The sequence below is a fragment of the Lissotriton helveticus genome, chromosome 8 (genome assembly GCF_964261635.1).
Source record: "Lissotriton helveticus chromosome 8, aLisHel1.1, whole genome shotgun sequence".
Classification (NCBI taxonomy): Eukaryota; Metazoa; Chordata; class Amphibia; order Caudata; family Salamandridae; genus Lissotriton; species Lissotriton helveticus.
The window spans coordinates 50,885,133-50,897,632 of record NC_136069.1 but is presented as its reverse complement, the minus strand read 5'-3'; positions in this window follow the sequence as shown (position 1 = coordinate 50,897,632).

Sequence of the window (12,500 nt, the reverse complement as noted above, 5' to 3'; positions counted from 1 at the left end):
TGCTGTTGCTGGGGCCAGGAGGACCGCCACTTGGCTTGTCTCCCTGCCTGGAGACCCAGTGTGCTGGCTCTGGCCCTGCCCTGCCCCCCCTGTCTGCCTCCAGACCTTGCTGGAGCTTTGCTGTGCTTGGGGAGCGCTCTCCCTTGTCCCCAGCGCTGGGAGCGCTTCGTTTTGCTTTTAGCGCTGAGAGCGCTTTATTTCATGCCCTAAGCGCTTAAGAGCGCTTTATTTTCCCCCTAAGCGCTGGGTGCGCTTTATTTTGATTCTAGCGCTTTGGAGCGCTTTGCCAGGCCGAGCGAGTGCCTACCTCGCTTTCTATTTTTATTTCGAGACCGGAGCCCACCCGGCATTGCCCAGTCCTTGGATTTGTATTTATCACGAGGGAGCCCACCCCTCGGATACTGAGCCCCCGCCTGCCTGCCTAAAACGGGCCGCCGCGCTGCCCGCGACGACCCGGAAGTGCTGGGTCAGTCTGCCAATCCCTGCGAGCGCCGGGAAAGGCGAACCGGAAGTCCCGCCCCCGGAGCCACGCAGCGAGCAGAGAAGCAGCCGGCCGGCCCCGAGGCTCCCGAGCGAAGGGAGAGCCCCGGCAGAGGAAGAGCCACCCAGGAGCAGAGTCGGAGCGTCCCCGCCGTCCTGGTGAGTGAGAGGCGTCTGCATTGTGTGCAGAGCGGCCCCGGTTGGCAGCGGGCCGCTCCGCACGATAGAGCGGGCATTATTTGATTCTGAGTCCCCCGTGAGGGACTCCAACGAGAGGGGCCATTCTTTGTTCTTTGAGCCCGAGGGGCTCCAGCCACAGTCTTTTACGGGCCCGAGGCTCCTGGGGGCAAATTGTATATTTCGAGCCCTGAGGCTCGCGCCCACAGTAAATTTACGAGCCTGCAAGGCTCGAGGGGGGCAGTCCTTTGCTCGTGAGCCCTAGAGGCTTTTGGGGGCCATTATCTTGATCCCGAGTCCCCCGTGAGGGACTCCAGCGACGCCCCATCGTTCTGTGAGCCCACAGAAGGCTCGAGGGGGCAGTTCATCGTTGCGCTGAAGCTCTTTAGTGCCAGCGTATTTGTTTTTGCGAGTCCCGAGAGGTTCACAGCCCAGCTTTGTGTTGAAGAGCCTGAGAGAGGCTCTTGGGTGCCAGTTGATTTATTTAGAGCCAGAGAGGCTCTTCGCCCCACCATTGTTCTTGAGCCACAAGGCTCCAACGTTGCCCAGCGGTATTTACAACTGTCCAGCACTTAGTGGACAGTTGCTACGTTTAGGCTTTGTTCTCGGCTGCCTGCGCAGCCTCCCCTGACTTTGAGACTCAGGGCATTTCAGCCCCTTTCGAGGCCAGTTGGCCTGAGGGACCTTTCTAGTGTTGTGCCATGTGCACCCTGCGCAAGTTATGATTCACGTGCTAATTTGATTTCTGCGCAAATGTTCTACCTGCACCTCTGAATGTGTTTTAATGTTTCATGTGCCCTTGTTTGTTATTACCTTTGCTAAAAGTGACCTGCTTAGGTAATGCCTTGTGCTTTTATTTCCCTTTGCTAAAAGTGACCTGCTTAGAGGAATGTTGATGTTTTATTGCCTTTGCTAAATGTTACTTGCCTAGGTGATTATTTTAGGTTTCCTTCCCTTTGCTAAATGTGACTTGCTTAGGTGATAGGTTTTCCTTCCATAGGTCCTGATGATAAGGTCCTAGTTCCCTGCGTGATTTCCCTACAGTGTTTAGGGTGGCGTAGGAGGTATTTTCCCTTTACCAGTAGTTACTGGTTGTATGCTACATTCACTATTTCTGTGTTACAGTCATTGTATGTTTATGTGCTAAAGTGTTATACCTACAAGTGCTATTTTTAAAAGTGCATTCCCCTGACAGTGGTCCAGGTGGCCCTGTCTTGTACATAATCCCTTGTAAATCTTGCCCGTGCCTGTTGGCACATTGTAAAGTGTGTGTGTTATCTAATGTGTTTTTACTATAATACAAAGGCTATTTTTATATAACCTTGTGTGGAGTTTCCTTTGTGGTGGGCCTTTGGTTGTTGTCGCTGGGGTGCGCGCGCAAACGCTTTACACATCGCCTCTGAGATTAGCCTTGCTGCTCGCGCCACGTTACCTAGAGGGTGAGCGGGGGTTATCTTGGTGTGTGACTCCCTTGCCCTGACCTTGGAAGTGGTGGTCTCTGACTGACCTTGGCGCAAGCCTTGGCCAGCCAGAGGTCCCGTTTCTAACATTGGTGGCTAGCGGTGCAGATTGGACTTGCGTTTGCGTTGTACCACAGTGGTGACAGGCCACACTTCAAAACTCCACATTTTTGGGATTATTGTTTTTTACGGAAGTTCAGTTTTGCTTCTCCTGAAAGGTGTCATTTGTATTTTGTCCAGTACCTTGTTCCCCGCCCTGCTCCCAGAGTTTGGTACCTGTGTCGCTAGTGGTCAGGTTGAGATAATCAGGGGTGGTAGAAACTGCCTTACCAGTCCGAGGGGAGGGTTGTGTGTGAATGAGTGTGTGTTACGCTGGACAGTGGAGTGCAAGTTCTGAGATAGGAATCTTGCTGAATTTTGTTGATTGTATACTCCTGTTTAGCTCAGACCCCCAGGTTCCCTGTGTGATCTCGTCTCTAGAACGTCTGCCAAAATGGAGCCTGTTTTTGATCTCAGTGATCTAGTTTGGTACAGTATGCAGGAGTTGGAAAGGTTCTGTAGAGAGAGAGACATAGGGGTGGATGAGTCAGATACTGAGAACCAACTTAGGAACCACCTGGTCCAATGGTATAAGGATCAAAGGGATCTTGAGCACAGTGAGAGAGATAGGGCCCGGGCCTCACGCCAGGACGGTGGTGAGTCTGTGGGGAGCCCTGAAGATTCTGATGAAGAAGATGATGACAGTGGGAGGGTACCAGCAGATAGTGAGGACCCCATAGGTAGGTAGGCCCTTGCTGGGCCCAGTGTCAGTACCAGCGCCCCATCCCTTGTCCTGTCCCCAGAAGAGTGGGAAGATAGGGAGAAAGAAAGGGAGCATCAGTTAGCGATGGAACAGCTCATGTTAGAGCATGCCCAGGCTATGGCGCAGCTAGAGATCGAAAGACTCTTAGCGCAGGAGAGGATAGAGGTGGAGAGAAGGGCCATCATCCGTGAGAGAGCAGCCCTAGAGGATAGACTCTTCCCTGCGCACAGTTGTAATTGTCTGGATTCCCCAGAGAGGGTGGAGTCCAGTGGTGGCAGCTTTTTAAATGTCAGTGTAGACAGTCCCACTCCCAGTTCCCCGAGTATGGTTCCTGTTTCCCCAGAGGAGGAGAATAGGTTGAGGTTCAGGAACCTTAGGAAACTGTCTCACCAGTCTTGGGAAGAGTTTGTGGATGAATGTCAAGATGCACTGTCTGATTGGCTAGAGGTTCACATGGGAACTGAGTTTACCAAGCTTTTTGATCTGGTTCTAAGAGAGCAGGTGCTCAATAGTTGTTTGCCAGGGTTGCGCCAACACCTGTTGGAATATGGGTTGACTGATCCAGACACCCTCGCAGAGGAAGCAGAACGCTGGGACAGTGCGAGAGGTTCTTTAGAGTCACTAGTGAGTGATTCCAACAATAGTGGGTCAGGTGTCTTCCAGCCCAGTGTGGTGGAGGAGGGTGAGAGTAGCCCAGCTAGGTCCTTGGTTAGTGAGAAGGGTGTAGGGGCTGACTGCCTGTCTCAGTGGAGCGGGAGTGAGTGTGTGACCGAGAGTCCCCAGACGCCCGAAGCCCTGTCACAGAGCCTGGATGGTTCCTTTAGGGAACACCAGGAAGGGAACCTAGACTTGCCTGTTAGTTCACTTGAGAGAGATCTCCTAGTGGGTAGAGAACCTGGAGCATCTGTAAGCGGAGCTTCCATGGTTATAGAGTCTGGCAGTACTGCTCCAGTAGGGAGAGTACCGGAGTCCAGCGTAAGGAGTGATTGGGGGAGTTCCCCAGTGGAAGAACCAGTGGGTCAGGGACTACCCAGTGGGGCTAGGATCCCGTGTAGTGACCATGGTGACACCACTTCTGTGCTGGGGGACCTTTGCGCACTGTCAGGTGGACAGGAGGCGGGAGATCTGCGCCAGGCAGACAGTCACACAACATATGTGTCATTTGCTAGCCTCAGGGGGATGGTGTGTGAATCCCCAGAAGTCCTGGAGTGCCAGGCAGTGATTCCACCAAAGGTTCTAGACCGGAGGTTGGAGGTCCAGGTTCAGGATTCGCCTGACCTGAAGGGTGGGAATACTGTAAACAGTGTCCTAACCAGTTCTTTCTCCAGAGGTACCGCCCCGGTTGGGAGGGAGCAGGACTCTGGAAGGGGGTGCAGAGGGTGGGAAAGCCCACCTCTGACCCCGGTACCACCTGAGGGGTTAAACCCTAGGTTGGGAGAGTGGTGTTTAGAGGGTACCCCTCGCAGGAGGAGGAGGAACCCTAGGAGAAGAGGTAAGGGGAGGAGAGCCTTCCCTGAGAGTCCTGGTCCACCTAAGGTTGTAGACCCTAGGCTGGAGAACCAGTGGCAGTCTAGCCCTGTCTTGCAGACAGGAAGAGTGGAAAATGGCTGTTATGTGCCAGGGGTTACTACCCCCCACTTTGTGAGTAGGCAGGATCCAGTGGTACCTGGGTGGCCTAGGGCCTGGTCCTGGCCGAGGGCAGCTGGAGAGTATCAGTGGGGTACCCCAGTTAGTCCCTACAGTAGTTTTAGAAGGAACCCTAGGGGTTCACCGTGGCGTAAAACAGGAGGGTGTCCCTGCAGTTGTGGGCCCGCGTCCTTGTTTTATCGCCCCAAGCAGGGAAGCCCATCACGGTGGTGATCGGTCTGCCCTGCGTTTTGGCTGGAAGGGGGTCGTGTTAGACTTGGGCCTTAGGGCAGGTTCACCCCTAATCTTTTTGCCTTTATTTGTGACCCTGTGTAGTGATTTTTGGGTCTTGGCGCACTTTTTTCCCTGTGTCCCAGAGTGAAAGTGCGTGCGTGTAGTATGGCTGGCCTGCCCTCCCATAGGAATGCATGGGGAATGTGTGTGCCCTGGTAGTTCCTGATGTGTGGGGAGTGCAGGCTCGAGTTTAGTATGTATGAACTCGTGAGAGTGAATGCTGCAAGATGGTGTCTGCGGCTTGTATGTGTCTAGAAGGGAAGTGCTACTTCTGGACATTGATGTATGTGTGCAGTGAGGATAGTGGAGCATGATTGGCTGGAGCTGGCTGGCATGCCAGGCTCCAGGAAGTCTGGATGGGTCTGCCCGGTGGTGAGTGTGAGATCAGCATGAGTGATGTGTGGGAGGAGTAGATCTGTGTCCTGGATGGGCTGGGTTTTTCCCCACACAATGCTGGCTCCGCCCCCCTGTGGTTTGTCTAATGACCCAAGCCTCCCCAGTGAATGAAAGGGGTGGTTGGGCCATCAAGGGTACTCCCAAGCCAGCTGCAACTGGTTTCCCCCCACCCTGCACCTCCTAACAAAGGATTTCTCTGTATAAAAATGGGGCTGTGTCCCCACAGAAATTGTTCTACTTTTGGATCCTTGCCAGAGGGGGCTGTTGCTGTTGCTGGGGCCAGGAGGACCGCCACTTGGCTTGTCTCCCTGCCTGGAGACCCAGTGTGCTGGCTCTGGCCCTGCCCTGCCCCCCTGTCTGCCTCCAGACCTTGCTGGAGCTTTGCTGTGCTTGGGGAGCGCTCTCCCTTGTCCCCAGCGCTGGGAGCGCTTCGTTTTGCTTTTAGCGCTGAGAGCGCTTTATTTCATGCCCTAAGCGCTTAAGAGCGCTTTATTTTCCCCCTAAGCGCTGGGTGCGCTTTATTTTGATTCTAGCGCTTTGGAGCGCTTTGCCAGGCCGAGCGAGTGCCTACCTCGCTTTCTATTTTTATTTCGAGACCGGAGCCCACCCGGCATTGCCCAGTCCTTGGATTTGTATTTATCACGAGGGAGCCCACCCCTCGGATACTGAGCCCCCGCCTGCCTGCCTAAAACGGGCCGCCGCGCGACGACCCGGAAGTGCTGGGTCAGTCTGCCAATCCCTGCGAGCGCCGGGAAAGGCGAACCGGAAGTCCCGCCCCCGGAGCCACGCAGCGAGCAGAGAAGCAGCCGGCCGGCCCCGAGGCTCCCGAGCGAAGGGAGAGCCCCGGCAGAGGAAGAGCCACCCAGGAGCAGAGTCGGAGCGTCCCCGCCGTCCTGGTGAGTGAGAGGCGTCTGCATTGTGTGCAGAGCGGCCCCGGTTGGCAGCGGGCCGCTCCGCAGGATAGAGCGGGCATTATTTGATTCTGAGTCCCCCGTGAGGGACTCCAACGAGAGGGGCCATTCTTTGTTCTTTGAGCCCGAGGGGCTCCAGCCACAGTCTTTTACGGGCCCGAGGCTCCTGGGGGCAAATTGTATATTTCGAGCCCTGAGGCTCGCGCCCACAGTGAATTTACGAGCCTGCAAGGCTCGAGGGGGGCAGTCCTTTGCTCGTGAGCCCTAGAGGCTTTTGGGGGCCATTATCTTGATCCCGAGTCCCCCGTGAGGGACTCCAGCGACGCCCCATCGTTCTGTGAGCCCACAGAAGGCTCGAGGGGGCAGTTCATCGTTGCGCTGAAGCTCTTTAGTGCCAGCGTATTTGTTTTTGCGAGTCCCGAGAGGTTCACAGCCCAGCTTTGTGTTGAAGAGCCTGAGAGAGGCTCTTGGGTGCCAGTTGATTTATTTAGAGCCAGAGAGGCTCTTCGCCCCACCATTGTTCTTGAGCCACAAGGCTCCAACGTTGCCCAGCGGTATTTACAACTGTCCAGCACTTAGTTAGACAGTTGCTACGTTTAGGCTTTGTTCTCGGCTGCCTGCGCAGCCTCCCCTGACTTTGAGACTCAGGGCATTTCAGCCCCTTTCGAGGCCAGTTGGCCTGAGGGACCTTTCTAGTGTTGTGCCATGTGCACCCTGCGCAAGTTATGATTCACGTGCTAATTTGATTTCTGCGCAAATGTTCTACCTGCACCTCTGAATGTGTTTTAATGTTTCATGTGCCCTTGTTTGTTATTACCTTTGCTAAAAGTGACCTGCTTAGGTAATGCCTTGTGCTTTTATTTCCCTTTGCTAAAAGTGACCTGCTTAGAGGAATGTTGATGTTTTATTGCCTTTGCTAAATGTTACTTGCCTAGGTGATTATTTTAGGTTTCCTTCCCTTTGCTAAATGTGACTTGCTTAGGTGATAGGTTTTCCTTCCATAGGTCCTGATGATAAGGTCCTAGTTCCCTGCGTGATTTCCCTACAGTGTTTAGGGTGGCGTAGGAGGTATTTTCCCTTTACCAGTAGTTACTGGTTGTATGCTACATTCACTATTTCTGTGTTACAGTCATTGTATGTTTATGTGCTAAAGTGTTATACCTACAAGTGCTATTTTTAAAAGTGCATTCCCCTGACAGTGGTCCAGGTGGCCCTGTCTTGTACATAATCCCTTGTAAATCTTGCCCGTGCCTGTTGGCACATTGTAAAGTGTGTGTGTTATCTAATGTGTTTTTACTATAATACAAAGGCTATTTTTATATAACCTTGTGTGGAGTTTCCTTTGTGGTGGGCCTTTGGTTGTTGTCGCTGGGGTGCGCGCGCAAACGCTTTACACATCGCCTCTGAGATTAGCCTTGCTGCTCGCGCCACGTTACCTAGAGGGTGAGCGGGGGTTATCTTGGTGTGTGACTCCCTTGCCCTGACCTTGGAAGTGGTGGTCTCTGACTGACCTTGGCGCAAGCCTTGGCCAGCCAGAGGTCCCGTTTCTAACATTGGTGGCTAGCGGTGCGGATTGGACTTGCGTTTGCGTTGTACCACAGTGGTGACAGGCCACACTTCAAAACTCCACATTTTTGGGATTATTGTTTTTTAGGGAAGTTCAGTTTTGCTTCTCCTGAAAGGTGTCATTTGTATTTTGTCCAGTACCTTGTTCCCCGCCCTGCTCCCAGAGTTTGGTACCTGTGTCGCTAGTGGTCAGGTTGAGATAATCAGGGGTGGTAGAAACTGCCTTACCAGTCCGAGGGGAGGGTTGTGTGTGAATGAGTGTGTGTTACGCTGGACAGTGGAGTGCAAGTTCTGAGATAGGAATCTTGCTGAATTTTGTTGATTGTATACTCCTGTTTAGCTCAGACCCCCAGGTTCCCTGTGTGATCTCGTCTCTAGAACGTCTGCCAAAATGGAGCCTGTTTTTGATCTCAGTGATCTAGTTTGGTACAGTATGCAGGAGTTGGAAAGGTTCTGTAGAGAGAGAGACATAGGGGTGGATGAGTCAGATACTGAGAACCAACTTAGGAACCACCTGGTCCAATGGTATAAGGATCAAAGGGATCTTGAGCACAGTGAGAGAGATAGGGCCCGGGCCTCACGCCAGGACGGTGGTGAGTCTGTGGGGAGCCCTGAAGATTCTGATGAAGAAGATGATGACAGTGGGAGGGTACCAGCAGATAGTGAGGACCCCATAGGTAGGTAGTCCCTTGCTGGGCCCAGTGTCAGTACCAGCGCCCCATCCCTTGTCCTGTCCCCAGAAGAGTGGGAAGATAGGGAGAAAGAAAGGGAGCATCAGTTAGCGATGGAACAGCTCATGTTAGAGCATGCCCAGGCTATGGCGCAGCTAGAGATCGAAAGACTCTTAGCGCAGGAGAGGATAGAGGTGGAGAGAAGGGCCATCATCCGTGAGAGAGCAGCCCTAGAGGATAGACTCTTCCCTGCGCACAGTTGTAATTGTCTGGATTCCCCAGAGAGGGTGGAGTCCAGTGGTGGCAGCTTTTTAAATGTCAGTGTAGACAGTCCCACTCCCAGTTCCCCGAGTATGGTTCCTGTTTCCCCAGAGGAGGAGAATAGGTTGAGGTTCAGGAACCTTAGGAAACTGTCTCACCAGTCTTGGGAAGAGTTTGTGGATGAATGTCAAGATGCACTGTCTGATTGGCTAGAGGTTCACATGGGAACTGAGTTTACCAAGCTTTTTGATCTGGTTCTAAGAGAGCAGGTGCTCAATAGTTGTTTGCCAGGGTTGCGCCAACACCTGTTGGAATATGGGTTGACTGATCCAGACACCCTCGCAGAGGAAGCAGAACGCTGGGACAGTGCGAGAGGTTCTTTAGAGTCACTAGTGAGTGATTCCAACAATAGTGGGTCAGGTGTCTTCCAGCCCAGTGTGGTGGAGGAGGGTGAGAGTAGCCCAGCTAGGTCCTTGGTTAGTGAGAAGGGTGTAGGGGCTGACTGCCTGTCTCAGTGGAGCGGGAGTGAGTGTGTGACCGAGAGTCCCCAGACGCCCGAAGCCCTGTCACAGAGCCTGGATGGTTCCTTTAGGGAACACCAGGAAGGGAACCTAGACTTGCCTGTTAGTTCACTTGAGAGAGATCTCCTAGTGGGTAGAGAACCTGGAGCATCTGTAAGCGGAGCTTCCATGGTTATAGAGTCTGGCAGTACTGCTCCAGTAGGGAGAGTACCGGAGTCCAGCGTAAGGAGTGATTGGGGGAGTTCCCCAGTGGAAGAACCAGTGGGTCAGGGACTACCCAGTGGGGCTAGGATCCCGTGTAGTGACCATGGTGACACCACTTCTGTGCTGGGGGACCTTTGCGCACTGTCAGGTGGACAGGAGGCGGGAGATCTGCGCCAGGCAGACAGTCACACAACATATGTGTCATTTGCTAGCCTCAGGGGGATGGTGTGTGAATCCCCAGAAGTCCTGGAGTGCCAGGCAGTGATTCCACCAAAGGTTCTAGACCGGAGGTTGGAGGTCCAGGTTCAGGATTCGCCTGACCTGAAGGGTGGGAATACTGTAAACAGTGTCCTAACCAGTTCTTTCTCCAGAGGTACCGCCCCGGTTGGGAGGGAGCAGGACTCTGGAAGGGGGTGCAGAGGGTGGGAAAGCCCACCTCTGACCCCGGTACCACCTGAGGGGTTAAACCCTAGGTTGGGAGAGTGGTGTTTAGAGGGTACCCCTCGCAGGAGGAGGAGGAACCCTAGGAGAAGAGGTAAGGGGAGGAGAGCCTTCCCTGAGAGTCCTGGTCCACCTAAGGTTGTAGACCCTAGGCTGGAGAACCAGTGGCAGTCTAGCCCTGTCTTGCAGACAGGAAGAGTGGAAAATGGCTGTTATGTGCCAGGGGTTACTACCCCCCACTTTGTGAGTAGGCAGGATCCAGTGGTACCTGGATGGCCTAGGGCCTGGTCCTGGCCGAGGGCAGCTGGAGAGTATCAGTGGGGTACCCCAGTTAGTCCCTACAGTAGTTTTAGAAGGAACCCTAGGGGTTCACCGTGGCGTAAAACAGGAGGGTGTCCCTGCAGTTGTGGGCCCGCGTCCTTGTTTTATCGCCCCAAGCAGGGAAGCCCATCACGGTGGTGATCGGTCTGCCCTGCGTTTTGGCTGGAAGGGGGTCGTGTTAGACTTGGGCCTTAGGGCAGGTTCACCCCTAATCTTTTTGCCTTTATTTGTGACCCTGTGTAGTGATTTTTGGGTCTTGGCGCACTTTTTTCCCTGTGTCCCAGAGTGAAAGTGCGTGCGTGTAGTATGGCTGGCCTGCCCTCCCATAGGAATGCATGGGGAATGTGTGTGCCCTGGTAGTTCCTGATGTGTGGGGAGTGCAGGCTCGAGTTTAGTATGTATGAACTCGTGAGAGTGAATGCTGCAAGATGGTGTCTGCGGCTTGTATGTGTCTAGAAGGGAAGTGCTACTTCTGGACATTGATGTATGTGTGCAGTGAGGATAGTGGAGCATGATTGGCTGGAGCTGGCTGGCATGCCAGGCTCCAGGAAGTCTGGATGGGTCTGCCCGGTGGTGAGTGTGAGATCAGCATGAGTGATGTGTGGGAGGAGTAGATCTGTGTCCTGGATGGGCTGGGTTTTTCCCCACACAATGCTGGCTCCGCCCCCCTGTGGTTTGTCTAATGACCCAAGCCTCCCCAGTGAATGAAAGGGGTGGTTGGGCCATCAAGGGTACTCCCAAGCCAGCTGCAACTGGTTTCCCCCCACCCTGCACCTCCTAACAAAGGATTTCTCTGTATAAAAATGGGGCTGTGTCCCCACAGAAATTGTTCTACTTTTGGATCCTTGCCAGAGGGGGCTGTTGCTGTTGCTGGGGCCAGGAGGACCGCCACTTGGCTTGTCTCCCTGCCTGGAGACCCAGTGTGCTGGCTCTGGCCCTGCCCTGCCCCCCTGTCTGCCTCCAGACCTTGCTGGAGCTTTGCTGTGCTTGGGGAGTGCTCTCCCTTGTCCCCAGCGCTGGGAGCGCTTCGTTTTGCTTTTAGCGCTGAGAGCGCTTTATTTCATGCCCTAAGCGCTTAAGAGCGCTTTATTTTCCCCCTAAGCGCTGGGTGCGCTTTATTTTGATTCTAGCGCTTTGGAGCGCTTTGCCAGGCCGAGCGAGTGCCTACCTCGCTTTCTATTTTTATTTCGAGACCGGAGCCCACCCGGCATTGCCCAGTCCTTGGATTTGTATTTATCACGAGGGAGCCCACCCCTCGGATACTGAGCCCCCGCCTGCCTGCCTAAAACGGGCCGCCGCGCGACGACCCGGAAGTGCTGGGTCAGTCTGCCAATCCCTGCGAGCGCCGGGAAAGGCGAACCGGAAGTCCCGCCCCCGGAGCCACGCAGCGAGCAGAGAAGCAGCCGGCCGGCCCCGAGGCTCCCGAGCGAAGGGAGAGCCCCGGCAGAGGAAGAGCCACACAGGAGCAGAGTCGGAGCGTCCCCGCCGTCCTGGTGAGTGAGAGGCGTCTGCATTGTGTGCAGAGCGGCCCCGGTTGGCAGCGGGCCGCTCCGCAGGATAGAGCGGGCATTATTTGATTCTGAGTCCCCCGTGAGGGACTCCAACGAGAGGGGCCATTCTTTGTTCTTTGAGCCCGAGGGGCTCCAGCCACAGTCTTTTACGGGCCCGAGGCTCCTGGGGGCAAATTGTATATTTCGAGCCCTGAGGCTCGCGCCCACAGTGAATTTACGAGCCTGCAAGGCTCGAGGGGGGCAGTCCTTTGCTCGTGAGCCCTAGAGGCTTTTGGGGGCCATTATCTTGATCCCGAGTCCCCCGTGAGGGACTCCAGCGACGCCCCATCGTTCTGTGAGCCCACAGAAGGCTCGAGGGGGCAGTTCATCGTTGCGCTGAAGCTCTTTAGTGCCAGCATATTTGTTTTTGCGAGTCCCGAGAGGTTCACAGCCCAGCTTTGTGTTGAAGAGCCTGAGAGAGGCTCTTGGGTGCCAGTTGATTTATTTAGAGCCAGAGAGGCTCTTCGCCCCACCATTGTTCTTGAGCCACAAGGCTCCAACGTTGCCCAGCGGTATTTACAACTGTCCAGCACTTAGTTAGACAGTTGCTACGTTTAGGCTTTGTTCTCGGCTGCCTGCGCAGCCTCCCCTGACTTTGAGACTCAGGGCATTTCAGCCCCTTTCGAGGCCAGTTGGCCTGAGGGACCTTTCTAGTGTTGTGCCATGTGCACCCTGCGCAAGTTATGATTCACGTGCTAATTTGATTTCTGCGCAAATGTTCTACCTGCACCTCTGAATGTGTTTTAATGTTTCATGTGCCCTTGTTTGTTATTACCTTTGCTAAAAGTGACCTGCTTAGGTAATGCCTTGTGCTTTTAT